The sequence below is a fragment of the Artibeus jamaicensis genome, unplaced genomic scaffold (assembly GCF_021234435.1).
Source record: "Artibeus jamaicensis isolate MK-2021 breed Jamaican fruit bat unplaced genomic scaffold, CSHL_Jam_final contig_456, whole genome shotgun sequence".
NCBI lineage: Eukaryota > Metazoa > Chordata > Mammalia > Chiroptera > Phyllostomidae > Artibeus > Artibeus jamaicensis.
In genome coordinates, this window is record NW_026521839.1 from 6,533,331 (window position 1) to 6,556,881 (window position 23,551).

Here is a 23,551-nt window from a genome sequence, read left to right on the forward strand (position 1 = left end):
ACCTGATGTAATAAAACTCTTCTCTCCTCTGATCTTTTTCTTTTTTCTATATTTTAACAACCCCTTACATGGTCTTACCTTGCCAGAAAGTTGATTCTGTTCTTCCTTGATAGCTCTTAGCAGAAGAAGCAGCAGGGCTTCTAGTTCTAAGTAATGATTTACTTTTCTTCTTTATTTCCTCTTTTTTGCCCCCAGTTCCTCATCTCCTGCACCCTGCTGACCTCTCCCTGGTCAGAATGAACAGTGTCACCTGCAGTGACCTGTAGCTTTGGAATCTGATGTCGGCAGTTCTGGCCTAGTGATCTGGGCAGAATTTGGGAGCCCGCTTTGTGCATGTGCTGCTAGATGAGAAAATGGGGACTTTTGGTCTTTGGTACCATCTTTCTTTCCCTTGACTGTCTAGCCCCTGTGAGCCCTATTGCCAGGGGAAATGGAGAAATCTTTCCATGATTAATACATTATTCTATGAAGTTATAAAATAGCATTTCAGAGCAAGATGTCAGGGAGTCTCCCTGAAGTTCCCATGGAACAAGTGACCTTTCAGTTACATTTTTTTCAGCATCTTTGGGGACCCATTTGAAGAGAGCTGAGGCAATAATTAGGACTTAAGCAAAGAAAACTAATTTGGAGCCAGAATACTTTAATGAGAATCTTAAAAAATCAGAACCAGCTGACATAATAAATAGGAATTTGAGCTTTATTTTCTTCTTATTCGTTCCCTTTTTGCATGATGATGATGATGATGATGATTTAATCCTTCCCAAGATTTGGGTATTCTCCATTATTTATTTCCCTGGTGTGAAATGAAGATCTTGGTGACGGCCTGCTGAGACTTGGGCAGGTAGAGGGAGCAGAGGTGGGCTGCCTTTAGGAATTGTTAAATCCAGGGGTTTTGTTAGAATCATCTGGAGGAAGAGGTAAGTTTTCTTTCATTTCTAGATGCATTTGCATTTTCCCATATGGGGAAATGCAGTCCATATGGGACTGACTGTATTTGACAGATGATTCTCTCTAACAAAATAAAGAAAATTTCTGGATGGTTCTAAGAGCATTTTTGCCAGTCTTTCTGAGCAGTGAGAGGCTCAAGTCAAAGATTTGTGGATTTGTCTCCTTAATGTCTTTAGGTGACAGGAGTAAGGCTCCCAATTCATTTGGGAAGCAGGTAGTTTGATGTAATAGTTAAGAGCTTGGGGCTTTGGAGTCAGATCTGTTTTCTAATTCTGTCTCTGCCACTGGTTAGCTTGTGACCTTGGAAAATGGCTTAACCCCTCAAGTCTTAGCTTCCTCATCTGTAATGGGATAGCTATAGTACTTATGACATAGGGTTGTTGTGAGCCTGATATACATGGAGTAAATACTCTTTAAATGTTGCAGTATTGTTATTTTGAGATACTGATGGAAAATCAGACAGTCTTCTTGGCAAGGGAAAGGAGGAAGTTGTTAGAAGAACCTTGAAGGACAATATAGGGATGAGGGAGAGAAAAAAAGCATCTAGCAAAAAAGAAAAATAGGAGAACTCTGGGTACTCTACTGAGTTACCTGTTGTTTTATTATGTTAATAAGTCCCAGGTTTTCCCCTTTGCTAATCCACCAAGCTGGTTATTGGCTCCTCAGCCAAGATTGAGTAGCCATAGCAGCCACAACGTCCTCCATTACCAAGACATTGTTATTTTTACAAAATGTACTGCCATGTTTCACCACCTGCTCTTTGAAGTGTTATACATAATCAAAGCTGAGCCATACTTGTGAGAATAGGTTCAAAAAGAGCATTTTGGGAGCTGTACCTTTGCCCTGACAATGTGTTCATTAGCCTGCTTATTAATTCCAGAGTAGTTTAACTCGAGGCACCTCACAGCAGCCTGTTCACATCAACAAATCCTGAAGGCTCTGAGAGAGGGGCTCTGTGTGCCTTTCTCCTTCTCTTTTGTTGCTGGGGAGTCATCAAGTGATGTGCAAGGGTCAGGGAGGAGACTGAATTACTTGTGGCTGATACTCCTTCCCAGATGTGTCTGTGTGGGAAAGAGTAAATTGAAGGCTGGATGGTACTGAGCCACAGGGGTTAGGAGCCTCTAGATGTTTTGGAAAACAGTTTAGTATTGATACACATAAATTAGGTCAACATTTTTGTTAAACAGTTTGGTTTGCTTTCACATCAAGATGTTGGACTCTGGGTTATTTCTCTTCTTAAATAGAATACTTAAGCCATTAGTTCAGCCCCTGACGTGGCTTTGCTGTGATATGGGATGAGGAAACAGGCTTGTCTGGGGCACTGCAGCAGATAGATTGTCGGTGCTGCTTACTTCCAACCTTGGCGGGATCACCCACCAGAGTGCTCTGATCTGTCTTGGGGAGGCTATGTGCAGAAGCAGAGCAAGGCACAGGGCTTGAAAGTACAGGCCTGGAGTCACAGATGCAAAGCCTGGCTTTGTCACTACTTGTTTGTTTCCTGTGGCTACTGTAACAATTTAACACAATCTTGATGGCTTAAAACAGCAGAAATATATTCTCTCCTAGTTCTAGAGGCCAGAAGTCTGAAGTCAGTATCAACGAACTGAAATTGAGGTGCTGGCAGGGCCACATTCCCTCCAAAGGTCCTAGGGCGGAGTCTGTTCATTGCTTCTTCTAGTTTCTGGTGGGTGCTGTCATTCCCTCGTGGTGGCTACATCATGCCACTCTAAGTTTGCCATCTTCACATCATCAGATCTCTCTGCTTTCTCTGCGCTGTCTTCATATCACCTTCTCTTGTATACTTGTGTCAAATCTCCCTCGGTCTCTTTCTTATAAGGACATTGTGATTGTATTTAGAGCCTATCCAGATAATTCAGAATAATCATTTTAAGGCCCTTGCTCACATCTGCAAAGATCTTTTTTCCCCATGAGGTAATCTTTATAGGTTCCAGGCATTAGGACTGATAGCTTTGGAGGCATCTTACTCTACCACACTGGATGACTTTAGGAAGTGACTTGCACTAATATATGTTTGTTTCCATATCTGTAAAGTAAAAATGGTAACTGTATCTTCTACATCTTGTTTCTGTGAGGCTTAAATGACACCTTATATGACAAACATTTGACACAGTGTCAACTGTGTAGTTGTGCCTAGTACTTAGTATTATTACTTATGTACATATATATTATATATTACCATTATTGTCATTCAGCTATCTTTTGTCAAAGGGAGAGAAATAGTTCCTTAGTTTATTTGACTTGAGACAGTTTATCCCTCACACTACCCACCATGGCCCCCAGCAGCCCTAGGATCTTTGGCGATTACATCCCACAGTCAGCAGGTGTGTTCCCAAGGGCACCGTCTTACCCAGTCCTTCATTTTCCGGCAGGGGCTGGTCTTCGGGAACAGGCCTCACCTTTCAGATATGAATGTGTCCCTAAAAATTTATATGTTATAGCCCTAACTCTTTAATATGGTGGTATTTAGAGGAAGGAAATAATCAAGATTAAATGAGATAATAAGGGTAGGACCCTGATTTGATAAGATTAGTGTCCCACTCTTTGTACCCATACACTGAAGAAAGGCCGTGTGAGTACATAGGGAGAAGGTGGCTATGAATAAGCCAGGAAGAACACTCTCACTAGAAACCAAATGGGTCAGGACCTTGATCTTGAACTTCTGGCCTCTAAAACTATGAGAAAACAAATGTCTGTTGTTTAAACCACCAAGTCTATGGTATTTTGTTATGGGAGCCCTAGCAGACTAATACAGGGGATATAACCTAGCTTATACCTGCTTGTGTCCAGAAACTTAGGGAGAAGCTTGGAATCTGGAATTATTCCTATTTACCATTCAAGGCAGTTTTGCTGTGTTGCTGCTTCCCATGCGTAATTGTAACTCCATAATGAAGCATGGAAGAGTATTATTTTTATAGAGGCCTTTAGTATCTGATAGCTATTAGCCAAAAGGTACATGTCCCCAGCGAAGAATAGTTAAATATATTTTATTTATTCTGTTACCTGCTATTTCATGAATACATCCCTGAAGCATTTTAATATTGTTTTTCATACTTGTCTTCAAGTGAGGAATTATTCTGATTTGCAACTTTGGGGGATAATTACTATGTTCATTAATTTCTGTTCTTTTCTTCCCCTCCATTTATTACTGGTTTCTTGAGAAAAACTTTTCCTAAATCTACACCAGCCAAGATAGGTCACTTGATTTAAAGGGTATTTTACAACACCGGTTTCTCTGGCTCCCTTGGCACACCAATGAGAGAGCTGTGTCAGCGTCTGCTTAGCTGGGGTGACTGTTTCCTTAGTCTGGTCTTAGAGGAATAAGAGGCTTTTGTTTTGGTGGGGGGTGCTCAGATCTCTGGGTACATTTCAGAATATTTTTTTAATACTGGAGTATTCCTGAGCAAGGCTCAGGAGAGGCTTACCTGGTTCTCTTTTTCTTTTTAAAAGATTTTATTTATTTATTTTTAGAGAGAAGGGAAGGGAAGGGAAACATCAATGTGTGGTTGCCTCTTGCATGCCTGTTACTAGGGGCCCAGCCCTCTACGCAGGCATGTGCCCCGGCTGGGAGTCAAACTGGTGATCCTTTAGTTTGTAGGCCAGCAATCAATTCACTGAGACACACCAGTCAGGACCTACCTGGTTTTCTGATCAGAGACTGAGTCATGGGCTTAAATGAAGTATGTGTTGGGTACAGGACATTGTGCCTGGCACTGTGGGGAACGTGGTTCTTGGTTCACAGAGCTGTTCAGCACATGCTGATTAAGTGAATATGCGGCTGATTAAGGCGGACTCAGTATTCATAGAGACTGAAAGGCAAGCCAGGGGGTCAGTGACTGGGGACTTGTGGGTGGAGGGTGCTATAAACCTCGCTGGACATCTAACAGAATTGGGAGTATCTTCCAGAGGGCAACAGTGGCCTGGCTCTGGAAACTGCAGGAGAAAGTAGAGGAGACAGGCTGTGTTGTGAATGGTTAAGACTGCATTTATTTATTTATTTATTTTTGAATTTTAGCCTATTAGTTATGTTCTGTGTAAGTGCACATGCTTCATAAATGTGATCACCCGAGACAGTTGAGGGAAGAGGTGGAAAAATAGTAGTTTAGATTCATTGGCTCAGGGTAGGGTAGAGGCAGGGATGTATGTAAGTAAGATGCCTGGGAAAAGAACTGAAGAAGTTGAGCAAGAAGCCAGAAAAGATTTGAATTAATGTGAAACTGAAGAGGAGCCCAGCTTAGAATAGTCTGATCTGGGCTAGATATCCAGGGAAGGAGCACTGGAGGGATTTTTGTCTGTAAAAATAAGGAAGGATAGAGAACAGTTAGCCTGGAATAACTGGGGCAAAGGGAACATTGGGAAGAATGGCTTAATTTTCTCACTGTCCACACCTCATGTATCTTTCTGCATTATGACCTGTGTTATGTCATGTGGCAGTTATTTGTTTACATGCCGTTTTTTTTACTATAAAGTGGGAGAGGGGGCTTGATCATCTCTGTGTCTCAGTTACTTAATGCTGTGTTCAACACATAGCACAGATGACTGATGATGAACATGATTGAGGTTAAGACCTTGGTGAGCCACCCATTAAAGACTGAAGTATGAGGGGTAGGAGTGGAGCAGAGGGGAGATGAGCACAGAATTGGCTTTGGGGGTGACTGAGAATAAAACTGAGGAGTGAAGCCTGACACATAATCTAAACCATCCTTCAAGAGTTTACTAAACATTGCTTTTGTGTCAGGCTTTGAGCTAGCTGGGCAGAATGGATGTGGTCCCTTTTGGACAGCTATTATATACAAGAAAGTGTAATTAATGCTATAATCAGAAGTACAGGTGCTGTGATAGTACCTAATCTGTACTAGTGGGGAGGGCCTCTTAGAGGAAGTGTCTTGTAGGACGAGTAGGAATTTGCCTGATAAAGAGGAAGGGAAACAGAGTTCTGAGCAGAGGGTTAGACATACGCAAAGGCCGACATGTGTAAAGGCCTGAAAGTGGGAGACAAGATGTCTTAGGGCATTGGAAACAAAGTTCCATAAAGCACTTGTAGACAGGGAGAAGAAAGAAATAAAGCTGAAGGTGCCAGTCTAGGTTGGACGGTGGAGGGTCTGGATATGGAATTTGGTCTTTATCCTGAGGGCTATGGAAAATCATTGAATGTTTTCAAGCAGGGGAGGGTAGGAGCAAATTCATGCTCTGGCTATAGAATAAGCCCTCTAATATTTAATCTAGGTATATACTGGTTATTTGCTGATGTTCTACCCCAAGATCTTTTGACATTGCCGCAGAGTCTCCCATTTGCTTTAAGACACTGTCCCAGTGCTGGAGCCTGAAGTGTGGGTGGAGAGTGTGGCCTGCCACAGGCCTGAGGCCCTGGTGTTTGATCTCAGACCCAGAGCCCAAGGCTGTGTTGCTTGGTTTATGGTTTTCAGGACTTTAGTTCTCACTTCATTCCTTTCACAGCCGCTTAAACCTTCTCAGCCACTGCACATTTTTCTGCTCTGTGCTCTCAACAAATTGAAAAATTTTATGACAATGTCAAATCAGTGGGAAAAGTTTTGAAAAGTAGGATTGAGAAATAAAGACTTCTTTGCCTTTTCTCCCTGCAAGGGAATTTGAAAAATATAGAAATTCTAAGTTATATGTTAAATATCCTTGGGGTTTCCTTTCCTTTCCTTTTGAAAGTGTTTTACATTAACCAAAAAATCCAACAGAGATGCTTGTGGGAAGATAATTCCTTTTGGCTGAAGCTTAAGCTCCACATTGTGAGCTTTTTAATTTTCTTTCGTCTGCAGTGAGTTGGGACCCAACTGTGCAGTCACCAGAGCTCATCACAGCCCTGTTGCTGGGCAGGTTATCTCTGTGAATCCATATGTTTTCCCCTTGTACCTACCTAATGAAAGCCAATTTAAATCAATTTTTAATCAAAGAGATGAATGACGGATTTTTTCCTTAGAAAAGAAGGCTCAAGGCCCCAAAGTACTGGATACAATAAAAAGTGAAATTTTTATTTGCAAGTGTGCCATTAGGCATGGCTTTAATGTCAGGAAACAGCAGGTGCTTTTATTTTTATTTTTTGACTATGTGATGGACCTTGTAGCCCTTTCCCAGGCCACAGGTCTTGGAGCTTCCTGTGCTTGTGGACTGGTAGGTTATCCATTGGGTGTCAGGATTTCTTCTGATAGCCTCATGGAATGGATCAATGAGCATAACCTCAAAGAATTTGTACATGGAATCTTCACCAACCCAGTAAGAATTCAAGACTCTCAGATCCCCACATTGGCATCCAGCTTGTCTGTTGGCAACAGACTGAAGGCTTTGTGCAAACTTCAGCTTGTTAGCACCATGATGGACAGGCTTGCTGTAGGTTGCAGTCGTAGGAACAGGGTTTTTGCAGCTACCACAGTGCACACAAATCTGATATATGATATAACCTAGCTTGGCCTTCTATCCCAGGCTATACTTTATCAGGTTGGGTGGGGCAGGGGGCCCTGTGAAGCACAGACTATTGCCAGCAGTGCACCCTGAGAAGGAAGTACATTACATTGGACTGCTCCTGGATGTACCTGTAACCCACCTTGGCTTCTTTGATGGTTGTGGCCAGATGGAACAGAAGAACCTTTCTCCCTCCCAGGAAGTGCTTTTAAAGTTATATTTGAAAATACACCATTCCAGAGAGATGAGCAAGAGTGCCTTTATGCTCTATCCCTCTTCTCTTTCGTAGTTTGTGCATGCCTGTGTGTTTTTAATGCCTTGCACAGGTATACAATACATGGTAGGTGCTTGGAGGCATATGAATGAATGAAAGGATGGGTTTTTTTCCCCAGGCTTTTTTTTTTATTGATTATGCCATTACATTTGTTCTATCCTCCCCCGTCCCCCTCCACCCTGCACACTGCTCCCCCACCATCCCCCCTTTTAGTTTATGAACACGTGTCTCAAGTTCTTTAGATTCTGTATTTCCCCTACTATTCTTACCCTCCCCCCATCTATTTTCTATCTACTGTCTATGCTACTTATTTTCTGTACCTTCTCCCCCCTTCTCCTTCTCCCACTCCCCTGTTGCTAACCCTCCATGTGATATTCATTTCTATGGTTCACTCCTGATCTAGCTGTCCTCTTAATTTGCTTTTGTTTTAGGTGTGGTTGTTGATAACTGTGAGTTTGCTGTCCTTTCACTGTTCATCTTTTTTATCTTCTTTTTCTTAGGTAAGTCCCTTTAACATTTCACAAAATAAGGGCTTGGTGATGATGAACTCCTTGAATTTGGTCTTATCTGAGAAGCACTTTATCTGTCCTTCCATTCTAAATGAAAACTTTGCTGGATAGAGCAATCTTGGTTGTAGGTCTTTGGTTTTCATGACTTGGAATACTTCTTTCCAGCCCCTTCTTGCCTGTGAGGTCTCTTTTGAGAAATCAGCTGACAGTCTGATGGGAACTCCTTTGTAAGTGACTGTCCCCTTATCTCTTGCTGCTTCTAGGATTCTCTCCTTCATTTTCATCTTGGCTAATGTAATGATGATGTGCCTTGGTGTGTTCCTTCTTGGGTCCAACTTCTTTGGGACTCTCTGAGCTTCCTGGATTTCCTGGAAGTCTATTTCCTTTGCCAGAATGGGGAAGTTCTCTTTTATTATTTGTTCAAATTAGGTTTCCACTTGTGACTGTTCCTCTTCCCCTTCTGGTACCCCTATAATTCAAATGTTGGAACGTTTACAGATGTCCTAGAGGTTCCTAAGCCTCTCCTCATTTTTTCGAATTCTTGATTCTTCATATTTTTCTGTTTGGTCATTTTTCCTTCCTTCTGGCCTACTCCCTTGATTTGAGTCCCAGACTCCTTTCCATTACTATTGGTATCCTTTGCATTACCATTCATTTCAATTAGTTTAGCCTTCATATGTTCCTCTAATTTGTGACTAAAATCAACCAGTTCTGTGAGCATCCTGATCACCAGTGTTTGGAACTGTGCATCTGAAAGTTTGGCTATTTCTTCATCGCTTAGATTTATTGGCTCTGGGGCTCTCAGTTGTTCTTGAGCCATGTTTTTATCTGTTTGTGCATGTTATGTATGAGGAGTGGAGTCTTAATTGTTTACCAGGGTGGGGCCACCCAGGTCGCTGGTTTGTGACTGTGTGGGGGCAGGGTCAGAGAGCGAGCAATGGCTGTCCTATCCGCTGGCCCAGTCCGCCTCACCGCTCGCCCCTGCCTGTTTATCTGAGCATAAATGTGCGAGCCCACCACCCTGCGCCGTGCAGTCTCAATGCTCGCCTCTTCACTGGTTTATCTGCACGCAAATGCACGACCAACCGCAGACAGCCAGCCGCGCTTCTTCCCTGTGTCCGCCCGTAGCTAGCCCGCACCTGGGATCCACGCCCTCGGCTGCCTGCACACCACCCTGATCGGGGAACTTTTTGGCCAACACGCTCCACTGCTGGCTTCGCCCCTCTCACCGGTTTAGCCGAGCATTTCGTTGTTTTCGGACTCCGTATTGTTGATTTTCTGTGTGGTTAATTGCGTTTATTGTTGTTAAAACTTCATTGTTTTTAGATTTGATTGTGTGAGGACGCAAGGTGTTTCCACCTACACCTCCATCTTGGCGGAAGTCCTCGAAAGGATGGTTTTGTGCAGGTCCTTTTTTTCTGTCCTGATGCCCCTTCCCTCCAGCTCCTCAGCCTTCCATTTGTTCATTTCTTTATCCATTCAACATACATTTATTCTTTTTGGGCTAGTCTGCAGGCCAATGATAGGAAATGGAATGAAGGGAAGTTTCCATTGATTGGAGGCTGAGAGGCATGGCCAGATCTCTCCTTCTTCAATACCTGTTTTGTCCTTTATTTTGTGAAATGGGCTTCTAAGCTATCAGTACTTACCTCATCCTTCTGAAAATTGCCTTCTTTCACCTGTTTTGGTGGAAGATAATGGCTTCTTTCATGTTGAGGGAGGATGACAGAGTAGGATGAAGACTCTTCAACTCAGTGGCTATACCCCTGAGTAGGGCCTACCCCTACAGTAGGTCTCCATGAGGTGGAGCTCTAGGGACCCAAGCTTGCCTCACCTGGGATTTAATTCTCATAATCATAGGTCCAGTTGTGGGCTCCCAAGTCATCCGAATCTTTAGAGGACTTGTGCAAAACCTCCTTGCAGCCCACATTGCAGTTACTACTGTGATGGAATGAGCTGCTTAAGTATACAGGAAATGGCTTTTATTGATAATGTTTCAGAGGGGTTTAGAAGGTTGGATTTTGGGTATTCCAGAAGCCCTGGGCTGAACAATAAGATTCATTAAAGCCATGTGCGTGCCTTTGGTTTCTTCGTTGTGCTACTCAGCTTGGTTCTTGAATCATTGAAAGTCCACTTGGGTTGCCCTCACATAAGAGGTTGCAGGTGGCTTATAGCAGTTTGGGCAGGTGAGTAGGAAAGGGTTTAGCAGATAAAATGGACAGTACTTGGTGATGGATGGACGGGGTGGAAGGGCAGGTTGGGGAGAAAGAAGGGAGGTGTTGAGGAGAGCTCCTGGGTTTCTGACTTTTGCAGTAGAGCTAGGCACCTTGAGAGGATTAGAAGTGTGGGGGAAGAGCACGAGCTTATCTTTGAACTTGTGTATGAAACCTAGGAGAGGAGAGCAGGCGTATCCCTCAGGAAAGGTGGCACAAAGACTGTCTAGAATCTTAGGCTGCTTTTCTGTTCAAGTTATCTACTGGGGTTTTCAGCCACCGTGAGGGGTAATTAATATCGTCCAACTCCAGATTCTGTTTACTGGCTCTTTTTATTAATAGATGCTGAGAATTTGCAAGAGCTAACAAGCACTCAGTTGTGAGGCAAAGGAATTTATTCATAAGTAGAGTTCACAAACACTGGTGATCCTCTTATCTTAGCAGGTTTATAACAGGCTTCATTTTGCTCTCTCTGGTCTTCCTTTTACCAAGTGGCTGTTCTGAAAAGGAGATTCCAGTAGTTTGCTAAAAGACAGTGCAATGAGCTATGTGTTTGAAACTCATCCAGCCTGCCTGGCAAAAAGAGTTCTGGTCTATTATGATGCCGCTCTTCATAAGGCTTTTGCTCCAGCTGTGGTTGGAGTATATGCTCATACCTCTGGATCTTTAAAACACAGTGTGTCTCTGGGATGCCTTTCTCATTGCCTTTGTTTGGTTGATTCTTTTCCCCCTTTTAATTTTTAAAGCTCATCTCTTCCAGAAAGTTTCCCTTGACCCCGATCTCCTAGTGGAGATACCTGTTCTCTCCTGCCTCAGAGCCCTCTAGCTATCTCAGGCTCTTTCAACCCTATAATAGTTACAGTGCTTGTTATATACCTACTGTTTTACTCATCTATCTCCATGGCCCATCTGGAAGCTCCTGGAAGACAGGATCCCTATTTACTTAGTCTTTGTATCCCTAGCACTTCACATGTTTGGGATACAGCAAGTCTCAGTAAATATGTGTTGAAAGATAAATAATCTGCTGGTTTGAGGTGGTGACAACTGAATATATGTTCAGTAGTAAGCAGTAAGGATTTCTTCATCTTTTCACAGTGCACAGATTTTTTTGTTGTTAGCTCTCCTATATGGGAGAGTAAACAAGGTCTTTGAAAAAAATATTTTTCTGGATTGGTGTGGCTTTTAACTGCTCATCTGGTTTGAAATGGCTGTGGCACGGGTATAAAACTGCAGGTAGTAAGTGAGCAGTGTGTCTGGGTTGCATGGGTATAGTGCTCTGCTGTTTTTCTGGATGCTCTCCACGTTTTCATGAGCTACAACCCAAACATCTGGCTTCTCTGAAGTCAGGGTTTGTGCCTTATTGTTTATTGAAACGGTTGCCTTTCAGGGTAAAAGTCTGTAATACTAACCAAGCTTCTTCTACAGTGTTTTCTGTGTTGACATAACCAGAGGCTGTAGTAGCTGTTTTAAGGAGAGCTATCACAAGTGGAATCACTGAGCAGTGAGAATCAGGATGGAATAACTGGGAAAAATTGCGTCCTACTTTGTGGCAGGGCAAGGCCCTTTAGGCAGAATAGAAGAAGGTGTAGGGAAGGTGGTAATGACAGAGACAAAAGAGTAAGGCCAACTGAAGGTGAGGTGGTAGTTTTGTAAGGAAACTAGAAAGGACTGGAGCCCCTGCTGTAAGGGTGAGGCAAGAAAGGACCTCTTGGCATCTCTCACACTGCTGATACTCTTAAAATGATAGTCTTACTCATGACCCAGTGGGATTGGGTTCAAAGTATCTGCTGCCTGTAACTTGGGCTCCAAATGCTTACTGATTATTGGCCAAACGTACACTGCCTGGGCTGATTATGAGGCCTATTGTTTCTAGGTTATATTTACCTGGGCTGGTCGCTAGCTGGCACGGCATTCCCTTTGAGCAAATCTGGGGCTGTGAGAAGGCGGCTGGCAAGTCATCCCCATAGAGTCTGCCGTGGCAGGAGAGACTTCCGGGGTCCTGCCGGCATCCCCATCACAAGCTCACTCACTGGAACCCAGAGGCTCCAGTCCAGGATGTTGCAGTTGGCTGAGCTGTACCCCTGTCAGTTGCAGGCTGATGACTCCTGGCAGGCTGGGATTTGTTTGGTGGCATCTTGCAGAGCCCCCTGACCCCACCTGCTGTTATGAATCCTGTTGTATCTCTCTTGTACCCATCCTTGAATGTCTTGTGATACACCACTCTTAAGAAGAACCAATATTAGAGGCAAAAGTGTCTGTCTTGGGTTTATGTGTGCTTAAAAAAGGTATACTTTTAAAAAATGTAGCCTGGTTTGGCGATTTTCCATGCTGGGAATGTGTTTGCCATGTTTTTGCTGCCCTGCAGAGACCAGCAGGGCTGTGAAGAAAAACCACCTCATTAGGAGACTCTAGAAGAAAACGGTGCTCTGCTGGCACTTCTCCAGGGATATGGGCTTCCCCCCTTCCAGACTGCCCAGGCCAGGGCTGGGGAACTGCTCCGCAGGGCCTTGTGCTCTGTGCCAGTGTCCAGGGATCTTAGGGAATTTAGTTAAATAACTAGTAGATGGGGGGGTGGAGGGGGGTGGTGGTGTTTAAAGTTGGATTTTTGCTGGGTTAAAGTCCCAGTCAGAGCACATACCTGGGTTGCAGGCCAAGTCCCTAATCGAGGGTGTGCCAGAGACAGCTGGCAACTGATTCATGTTTCTCTCCCTCCCTTCCCCTCTCTGAAAACAATTACCAATAAAAATGAAATCTTCAAAAAGTTAGATTTTGTTGACATTAAATGGTTATTTAACTATTAATTTATTAGTGCTTTTTAATATTGCTTCTTGAACTCAAGTTTGGTTACTACAGTTGACTTAGATATTTGACAAACTCAAGTTCATTGTGGAGGTGTGGGGCACAGTGGACTTGAAGCAGGAGGGGGAAGAGAGAACATATTTACAGCTGCTGAAATAATTCAGCTGTTTCCCTTGCTGATTGCTCTCCTCCTCTGTACTGCTTATGCAGTAAATTGTTAATGGGATGGGCTCTTGCTGTGCCAATCAGGGTTGGGATGAGGCCGTTTGAATTGTTGGGAATAAAATCTGAGATTGGGAGGAACACTTTAAGTTGGAAACTAATGCCACATTCCCTCCACTCAATCCCAGCACAGAATCTAAGCTTTGGGTTTGATATGAGGGCTGCATCCTGTTGGGTGAAAGCAGGCAGTGAACTGTTGTTGGTTGGGTAATGAGGGAAAGTGAGATGAAAGTCTAGGGCTAGGGTTCAGTTTATAGAGCTGCAGATAAGCTGAATTGCCCATAGACAAACAAGTTGACTTTGGCCTAGTTGGTAAGCCCTTGTAATGTATCCCTCCTTGAAAAATCTGCTCTGCACACTTGCCATGGTGAGTGTCATTATTCTGGATTAAGGTGTTCATCTCTCTGCCCACCCATTCATTCACTTATTTATCAGCTGTACTTCTATTGAGTGCCAGCTGTGTCCTAGAACCTGCACTAGCTAGGGAAAGAACAGTGGATGAGGAAAGAGTCCTTACCATCAGGGAATGTATATTGGGTTAGCCAAAAGTTTGTTTATTTTTTTCCATACTATGGCTCTAGTGGTACTTAGTTGTCTTTAACATCATTCAAAACAATTTTGTTACATTGTGTTATGAAAGCTCTTATATCAGTGGCATTTTATTTTATTTTTATTTTTAAAAGATTTTATTTATTTTTAGAGAGAGAGGAAGGGAGGGAGAAAGGGAGAGAAACATCAGTGTGTAGTTGCCTCTCACATGCCCCCTACTGGGGACCTGGCCCACAACCCAGGCTATGTGCCCTGACTGGGAATCAAACTGGTGACCCCTTGGTTTGCACATTGGCACTCAGTTCACTGAGCCACACCAGCCAGGGCTCAGTGTGCATTTTAAAAAAACTTATCAAAATTAGTGAATTTTTGTGTAGCCATTTTAATATTGAAGGTAGAAGAATATACACAACGTTTTTGGCATATTATGCTTTATTATTTCAAGAAAGTTAACTCCCTATCCCCACCCCTTTGGTGACCTCTTATCTACTTTCATCTCTATGAACTTGCCTATTCTAGATATTTTATATAAGTGGAATTATACAATATATATCCTTTTGCATCTGGTTATTCCACTTAGTGTACTGTTTTTCAAAATTCATCTGTGTTTTAGCATGTATCAGAATTTCATTTCTTTTCATAACTGAATGGTATTCCATTTTAATATAGGTTTAATAATAAGTGGGCTAATAACAAGTAATATAACTAATAAATTAATAATACAAGAATAAACTGTTTCTTCAACTCTCAACTATAAACCTACATTTGCCCACACGCATATACATCACATTTTTTAAATCTACTCACTTATTGATGGTTACTTAGATTTTTGCTACCTTTTGACTGCTCTGAACACTCACATGCAAGTATCTGTCTGAATCACTGTTTTTCAGGTATTTGGGTATTAGAAGTGGAATTTTTGTCCTGGCAGGTGTGGCTCAGTGGATTGAGCGCTGGCCCATGAACTGATTATTTGCCAGTTTGATTCCCAGTCAGGGCACATGCCTGGGTTGTGGGCCAGCTGTGGGTGTGCAAGAGGCAACTGATTAATGTTTCTCTCTCTCTCTTTCTCCCTCCCTCTCTCTTTAAAAATAAATAAATAAAACCCTTCATTTAAAAATTCCCATGAAGTTTAACTTACGTGTTTCTTCTCTCATCTCCTGTTTTTAGTGTCATATTTAGGAAACAGTTGCCCAATCCCAGGTCATGAAGTTTTGCCCTTACGTTTTCTTCCAATAATTTTTTATAACTGTTACATTTTTTGATCCATCTTTAGTACAGTACCCTTGTTAAAAGTCAGACTACAGATGTGAGAGTGTTTATTTATGTCAGTACCATGCTGTGTTGTTTACTGTACCTTTGTGATGTTTTGAAATTTGGACATGTGACTCCTCCAACTTTGTTTTTCTTAAAATAGTTTTGGGTATTCAGGGTCCCTTGAAATTCCATATGAATTTTAGGGTGTGTTTTTCCATTATTGCAAAAAATGCTGTTGGGATTTTGACAGAGATTGCATTGAATCTGGATATCACTTTGGGTAGTATTGTCATGTTAACAATATTAAGTCTTTTAATTTTTGAACACAGGATGTCTATTTAGGTCTTCTTTAATACCTTTTAGCAAGGTTTTGTAATTTTTAGTGTATAAGTCTTTCACCTTGTTTGAAGTCTCTCTTCCTTTGGTAAATTTATTTCTAAGTATTTTGTTCTTTCTGATGCTATTTTAAATGGAGTTATTTTCTTTTAAGAAATTTTAAAAATATTTATTTTTAGGGAGAGGAGAGGGAGAGAAAAATCAGTGCTCAAGAAATACATTGATTGGTTGCCTCTCACATGCCCCCAACTGGGGATCTTGCCTGCAACACAGGCATGTGCCCTGACCAGAAATTGAACTGGTGATCTTTTTCTTAAATTTAGACAAATACCTTTATTTGGTTTTAAACACATAAAAGCAGTATGCATATGGATGAGGAGGCTGATCAAGTCCTGTAGGGGAAAGGTAGCAAAAGGTACAAACAACTATCCATATCAAAAACATGAGTCCTTATATCCTTTCTTAAAGAACAATTACATTCTATACAAATGAGAGGGTTGTGACAAAGAACTTTTAAAGTTCAAGAGCATTTCACAGTAATGAGGTATAATAATATACAAGAAGTCTTACAAGCTTCTCTCTTATTCAATACTCACTGAAGTCTCATTTGTTTTTCAGGGGGCCTTTAATGCTCACTGTCTGTTGGATGTTCTTTGTGGTCTCCTCCTCAGATTTTACAGTTCTGGTGTAGGTTCTGCCTTTTCTTTGTCCAATCCACCAGGACAGGCTTTTCTCCAGACTTTCACTGCACAAATTTGGGTGGGAATTTTTGTTCCAAGTCTTGGAGTAAAGCATCCACACATTGCCTTTGGAAAATAGAGCTTGGTTCTTCTTTCCTTTTGGTTTTAGGTTTGACTTTCTCTTGCTCTTCATGATCTTTGAAGTGCCACCGATGCCTTTTGGAAGGATAATATCTACAGTATGACATAGCTTCATCAGAAGCTGACTGAATGCCATGCACTGCAATAAGCACTCTAGACTTTATAACTGGTTCCAAGTCTGGTGCCTGATAGATCACTCCAGCAATGATACAGTAATTAGCCCAGTGAAAAAACTTTGTTAGGGGACTGCTGCTGTTGCTTCTGAACAATAAAAAGAATGAGCTCTTAAGCATGTAAAAGGATGTATTCCATGCCAACCATCTGATTTAAGTGTTCTAATGTTAGTCTCTGCATTTTGACCACTTCATTATTACGTGTTCTGTTGTAAAAGGGATTGCTTCTTTCTGAAAAGTAACCTAGGACTTTCCATTGTTCAAAGTGGGGATCTATGAACTGTCAACCCAAGAAATTCCCAGCAGATTGATTATCTTGGATATTCACCACTGCCATAATTTTAAAAATATTCACGGGCTCATTTTCCAGCACAGAGAAAATGTAACAACTATTGAACTGGTGATCTTTCAGTTTGCAGACCAGTGCTCAATCCACTGAGCCACACAAGCCAGGGCTAGAGTTAGTTCCTTAACTTCCTTTTTGGAGTATTTGCTGCTAGTGTATAAAACTACAATTGATTTTTGAGTGATTTTATATCTGCAACTCTGCTAACTTTGTTAGCTCTGTCAGTCTTTTTTTTTATATAGATTCTTTAATGTTTTCTACATATAAGATCATGTCATCTGTGAATAGAGATAATTTTGCTTCTTCCTTTTCAATATGGATGCCTTTTCTTTTTCTTGTGTAATTGCTTTGTCTAGAATTTCCAGTATTATGTTTAATAAGTGGCAAAAGCAGATATTTTTGTGTTGTTTCTGATCATAAGCGAAAAACTTTCAGCCTTTTGCCGTTGAGTGTCATGTTAGCTGTGGGTTCTTCATATATGACCTTTAATTATGTTAATGAAGTTCTCTTCTATTTCTGTTTTATTATTTTTGTAATGAAAGGATATTGGGTTTTGTCAAGTGCTTTTTTTCTGTATAAATTGAGGTGATCAGGTGTTTTTTTTTCCTTTATTCTATCAATGTAATTTATTAAGTGGATTAATTTTCATGGGTTGAACCATTCTTGAATTCCTGGGATAAATCCTTCTTGATTGTGTTATATAATCCTTTAAATATGCTGCTGAATTTGGCTTGTTGAGGATTTTTGCATGTATATTCATAAGAGGTATTAGTCTGTAGTTTTTTTTGTTCATTTTTTGTTTTTTTCCAGGGTCCTGGTCTTGCTTTGGTATCAGGGTAATTCTGGCTTCAGAGAATGAGTTTTGTGGGCTTTTTTTTTTTAATTTAAATTTTAGAAGGCTTGGTATAGTGCTACCCTTAATAAGCACTTTGCTGGCTAGTTGGCTCTGATCTATGTGGCAGGAGGGTACCTCTTTGGAACTCTGGCCTTGAAGCTGGGTCAGGTCAACTTTTCCATATTTTTTTTGTCTCTAGACATCCATCTTGGCCACTTGTTTAGGGATCCAGTCATACTGTTGATGCAGACTGGGAGCTCTGCTGGCAGAAGGGTCAAGTTGATAAGTTGGTCTTTAAGATTGTGGGTTTTCCCTTGTGCTCTCTCTTTCCTTGGGCTGTTGGATGGATGGTCTGTTCTTAGAGTTGCTGAATAAGAACAAAGCCTCTGAGCCATCCCAGGGGTCAGATCAAGCCAGCAGGCAGTGGAGCTGGTTCTGTATTGACACTAATATTTATTTTAAATGTTTTCTCATATATCTAGCATTTCAGGAAGAAAGACTTCATTGAACACAGCTTTTAATACTTCTGACTTCTTCCTTGACCATAGAGGTGGCACACATACTTCTTTCAAAGAAGTAATTCATATATGTGTGCTGTTATGTTCTGCTTCTGCACACCTATTTTATGTACCTGTTTTTGTGCATCACCATAGTCTATATTTTCATCTATTCAATGATATTATTTTCCATTGTGCTATTTCAGATGACCTCTTTTTAGATTATTGACTTTATTCAATCAACAGATATTATTTGAGTGCCAGGCACAGTACTGAGCAATGAAGATATAGCAGTGGGTTGTATGGACAGTCGTCTTTGCCCTTGGACAGCTCCTAGTCAGGTGGGTTCTAGTTGCTACAGGCCTCTGAAATGGACCTTTACTGACTACCTAACAGTGCTTGGGAGAGGATGAGGAAGTTGTATAATCTCTAGCCCTGGCTCCTGTTGCTGCCTTTTAAAAAGTAAGCGATGCCTTGGCAGGACAGTGGCAGTTCTGGTTATAACTGGGCTTAGTGAAGCCCAGGGTGAGGAGGCCTGGGACCGTACAGAATCAGCTCTGAAATGGGGCTGCTGTAACGGAGAGGACTGCTGTTTCCTAGGCAATAATACTCTGCTTAATATTTTTAGTGCATGGTCATGGCAGAACTAAATGTGATTTCTGATCCTAAATTGGTAATAAATGTAGACATATTTAGAGTCAGAAACAATACACTTAAAATTCTCTGCTCCTTAATTGTCCTGCCAAGTGCTGAGTTTAGGTTTCTTTGTTTCTTGGCTACCTACCCAGCCTCCCACCATCTCTCAGAGAAGGCGCCTGGATTTTCTCTGGGTGTTGGGTGGGATTGTGAAAGCCGTGAGTTATGGCTCCCTGAGCTATGTTGAGAGGCATCTGATTTTTGTGCTTCTGCCCACGTATGTAAATGTGTACATTTAAAAATTCATCCTCCTTTTAAGTTTTTAAGGATCTGGGATTATAAATAGCCTTGGACTCTCAGGCATGTTAAAAATAAAATATGATGTTTCAGTTGCTGACTTACCTGGAAGACACAGCCAATGCCAACGTGGTAGTAGTGAGTTCTGGGCTTGATGACCCATCTTCATGCTGCTGCTCAGTGTTTCTGGAAGTAAATGCTGTTTTCTAGGGGATCCTCAGTTAATTTAAGGAGCACCCTAATTGTTACTCATCTCATCATTTCAAAGTCATAATTTGTGTCTCAACTTGCCCAGGACAGTATCTATTTTCCCATGGCATATTTCTTAAGAGGGCTTTCTTTTTAATATTGTACTGTCTGAGATTCAAATATTATAGCTATGCTATCTACTGGTTTTAAACAGGACATCTGCTGGGGCCAGTGATGGTATCTTCTATATTCTGTTTCATAGTATGGTGCCCACTGTGCTTAGGGGACTGAGGATGATGCTAACATATCTTTCTGAGGTTTGTAGAATGTGAAAGCTGAATACCTGTAATCCAGAGTGCCAGTGCATACTGATTTGAACAGTCCATGTGGCACTACAGACTGGAAGTCGTACCTTCTATCCTCTCATAGTCGCACTTAGAGGCCCTGACCACAGCAGGGGTAAGGAATGATGAACTCTGGGATGTGTGAATAAGTGTGTAAAAGTCCCTGGTATTCTTTGGAAAGCCCATTGTGCAGACTGTCAGGTAATCTAGTTATTATTTTAAAAGGAGAGGGAAGAAGGCCTTGGGGTCCTTACCCCCTGGATGATAAGTGACCCCTGTCTTAGGTTGTCTGAGCTGTCTAGGTTTGTCCTCACTGCTCCTGCTCTTCTTTCTCCCCAATAGAGGTAGGAGAGTAGGAGCAGGAATTTGAACACAGGCCTGAGTCACCAGGAAGCTGGGGTCTAAAATGGCTGTTCTCTGTCTGAAGTGGCTGTTCCTCAGTGGGCACTGATGCAGAGTCAGCCAGTATCGATGGAAGGTTTTAATGGGAGTACCTCTGTAGCCACCTCTAGTGTAGTTCAGGTGTGCGGGCAGACCTGTGACTCAGGGAAACTGGGTTCCAAGAAGAGGCTTGGTTGTTAGAGTAGAAGACAACTCTCTGAGGGTGAACCTGTCCTTTGCTCAGGATTTGCTCTAACAATGGTTGTTAAAAGCTTCTCGAAACTTCACTTTGTGTCAGGCACTGTGCTGTGTGTTTCAAGTTATCTCAGTACTGACAACCATCTTACAAAATAGTTATTATCAAGTCCCTTTTCAGATGAAGGAATTGAACCTTGGAGAGGTTAAGTAGCCAGCCCAAACTCCCACAACTAGTTGGGAAGACCTGGGTTGAAATTCAGAGCGTGCATTATTTTCATTACACTGGAGTGGAGATGGAGTAGAGAGGAAATTCTGGTAACATTTGTTATCATCAGACGTAGGATTATATCACTCTCAGGATCTCAATCAGGGTCAGGAAGCAAGTATAGGAATAGGTCTCTTTGCCCACAATCTGCTAGGAGTTTGCAATCTAGGGCTTACTGGAAAGTACATTGACCAGGTCTGGGGTATTTCTATAATTTATCCAGTCACTTGCTGGTGTGCTGAGGCAAGCCCCGTCCACCTTTGGGGCTCTGTTTTTTTTTTCATCTGCCGTGTAGAAATAATTCTGTCCTATATGTTTCTTGGCTGGGGAACCATGGCATGTCAGGTTTGTAGACTGGTTGGAAATGAGCTTGGATATCTTCTTGGCCAACTTTTACCTTACTTAGTTCTTTCCTCCTCTCTGTTGAGTTTTTTCAGACAGTTGGTTATACATGAGAGGAGCACATGGTGCTGGGCTCTGTGAGGGAAAGTAAGGATGCTTTTGCTTTCTGTACAGCTGGGAAACCTGAATGACAGGTGGTGAAAAGATCAAGCCATACAGGGTGCCAGTGACCTAGCTGCAATTTGAGTTGAGGGCCTTCTTCCTCTTGAATGTCTGTGCCTCTGCTGTGGCCAGGACAGTGCGAAGGGCATTAAGTAGTCGAAATGTGTGTGTGTGTTGTGTGTACACTCACATGCATGTATGATGTGCAGAAACTTGGAGAGAGGTGGGTCTCCCCACAAGAGGGTTCCGGCTCATTTAAAAATTTCTCTCCTTACACAAAATGTATACTTTTTATTCACACTGTTGCAGAGCAAATAAAGTGAGTCCAGTTTCCATTTTCAATGGAAAGGCAGCATGGTCTGTGGAAAGAGCCCATGAGTTCTGGGGCCAAACTGGCTTTTAATCCTCATTCTGTCATCCTCTGGTTGTGTGGACTTGGGCAAGTTACTTAACCTCTGTGAATTTTAGTTTCCTCATGGGCAAAATGAGCAGCATATTAGAAAAATGAGCAGCAATCAGAGGATTTTGGGGGAGCAACAAGTGAGTTTAGAACTTTGCTTTTAACATAGAAAGTGCTCTATAAATGTTGACTGTGATTATTATGTGAAAGAATTTATTTTCCTCTGTACTGCGTAGATCCTGCACTTGAATACTAGGGGCATTTCTCTTCATCCCTCACACCAAGTGCTACAGTTTTGATTAGTACAGCTCTGCAGAGTGTGAGGACTAGAGCTGCTTCTGCAGTCTGAGGCATGGCTGAAAGCTCAGAGAGGGTGGAGTTGTGTCTGAGGGAGTTTGTTCTTGAAGAGTGTGCTTCCCTGCCCCCTTACTCTGCTGTTGTGACCGTGCCCACTATCGTCCCAAGGATGTGTGTCTGAGGGGCGGTAGCTCACGCCATAATAGAATCTATTTTACAGCATCAGAGAATCCCTCTATAGGACCATTGGAGTCAGTTTTTTCTCTGTTAGTGTTAAGACTACTGAACATGTTGAAAAAGCTGGATTTAGAGAAGTAGCTCCAAATCTCCAAATTTTAGCAGACCCTTTCAGCCTTTCAGCTTTTCAAAGTGTTCTATTTGTGTGCCTTCTTTTCAAGGTCCTCTGGCAGCTTCATTGCCAAATCCAGTGGATTTTCTCCTCATTCTGATTGATCTCTTGACATTGTTGCCCATAACTGTAGGATTCTCTCCTCTCTTGACCTGTGTAATTCTTCACTAGTCTTGTTGTCTTTTGTCTGGTTCCCTTGCTCCTCTTTCTTTTTCTAACCTCCAGCCCTGACTTGAAGACTTCTCTTGGCTCTCTATGGTTTCTGTGTCTCTATGGTTTCTCCCTAAGATAGGGATTTTATTTTTGTTGTTTTGGTTATTACCTCTGTGTCGATGGCATCAAAATTCTTGTCCAGCACTAGCCCTCTCTACCTTTTTTTCTTCAATAGGTATGAATTTGCCAGGGCCTTCCTGGATCTACTGACAAGCTCTGTGCTGAAAGGCACTGAACTCTGGTTATTCTGTATGTAGATAGATATTGAGCCCCTGCTGTGTTTTCCAGATTTTTAGTGGTCCCAATGAAGAATGAGTTTTAGGTTTTGTTCCAGCATTCAGATTCTTTGAAGGCTGTGGCTGGATAGGATAGTCTGGAGAGGGCCAGGCTACACAAGTAGATTTTGGATTTAGTTGTGAACCTTCTATCCTCCAATAGCCTCCTCTAATTTCTTTCTTGGGTGCCTTGGATTTGTTGAGAGCAGTCCCCACTTGCTTGGCCCCAGGCATGACTTTAATATTTGGGGCAGATTCTGTTCCCATTACATAAATGGTCTAACCCTTCTGGACCATCCTGGCTTAAGGATGGTCCAGAAGGGTTAGAAGCCACATTTCTTTTGCTGTTCAAAAGTTTTTTTAACTTAATTGCTGCCTACCTCCTGAATTTTTGTTTAGTTTATGTCTTAGGGGGGAAGAAGCCTGTTTGCCTGACTATTGCAAACTTATTTCTCTTGTCTTTTAAATTATTCTTTAAAAATTCACTTCTTTTCCTAAGCCTTTGAACATTGTTCTCTCTTGTCAGGGCTGCCCTTTCAGTGCCCTCTTTGCATTGTTTTTTCAGCTTCATATTTGCCTGCTCAAATTAGTCAGCGAGTTTCTGTTTGTGTAGAGGCAAGTGACTGTGTGTGTGTTTGTATGAGTTTGTGTAGCCTATAAATAGTAATGAATGTGTGTCTGTGAGAACAGCTCATCCTCTAACCATCAGTTTGTAAAGCAGAGAATTGTTTTACAGCTGTTGCTGCAGCTGGCATTACTACATGATTTTGGCCTGGCTCTCTGGACACTGTATGCTGGGAAAAACACTGAGTGGGCTGGGCCTTTCTTGGGGCTCAGCAGAAAACTGGCTTGGGTCTCTGTTTTCAGCTACAGAGTGGGAGGGGGTGTCTTTCTCTAACATTTGTTTCCTTTACCTTGTGGCAGTAGATACCCAACAAAAGGCTTTGGTTCTAAACTTTCAGGTGTGGGGTCAGCTT

General features: G+C 42.0%; 1 protein-coding gene and 1 pseudogene across 1 annotated transcript in view; one reads left to right on the forward strand and one right to left on the reverse strand.

The window, feature by feature from the left end:
• Window positions 1-23,551, forward strand: part of SIL1 (SIL1 nucleotide exchange factor) — a 249,525-nt gene that overhangs the window by 28,933 nt on the left and 197,041 nt on the right. The gene's annotated exons all lie outside the window — the stretch shown is intronic.
• Window positions 16,147-16,885, reverse strand: LOC119051040 (mediator of RNA polymerase II transcription subunit 6-like; annotated as a pseudogene).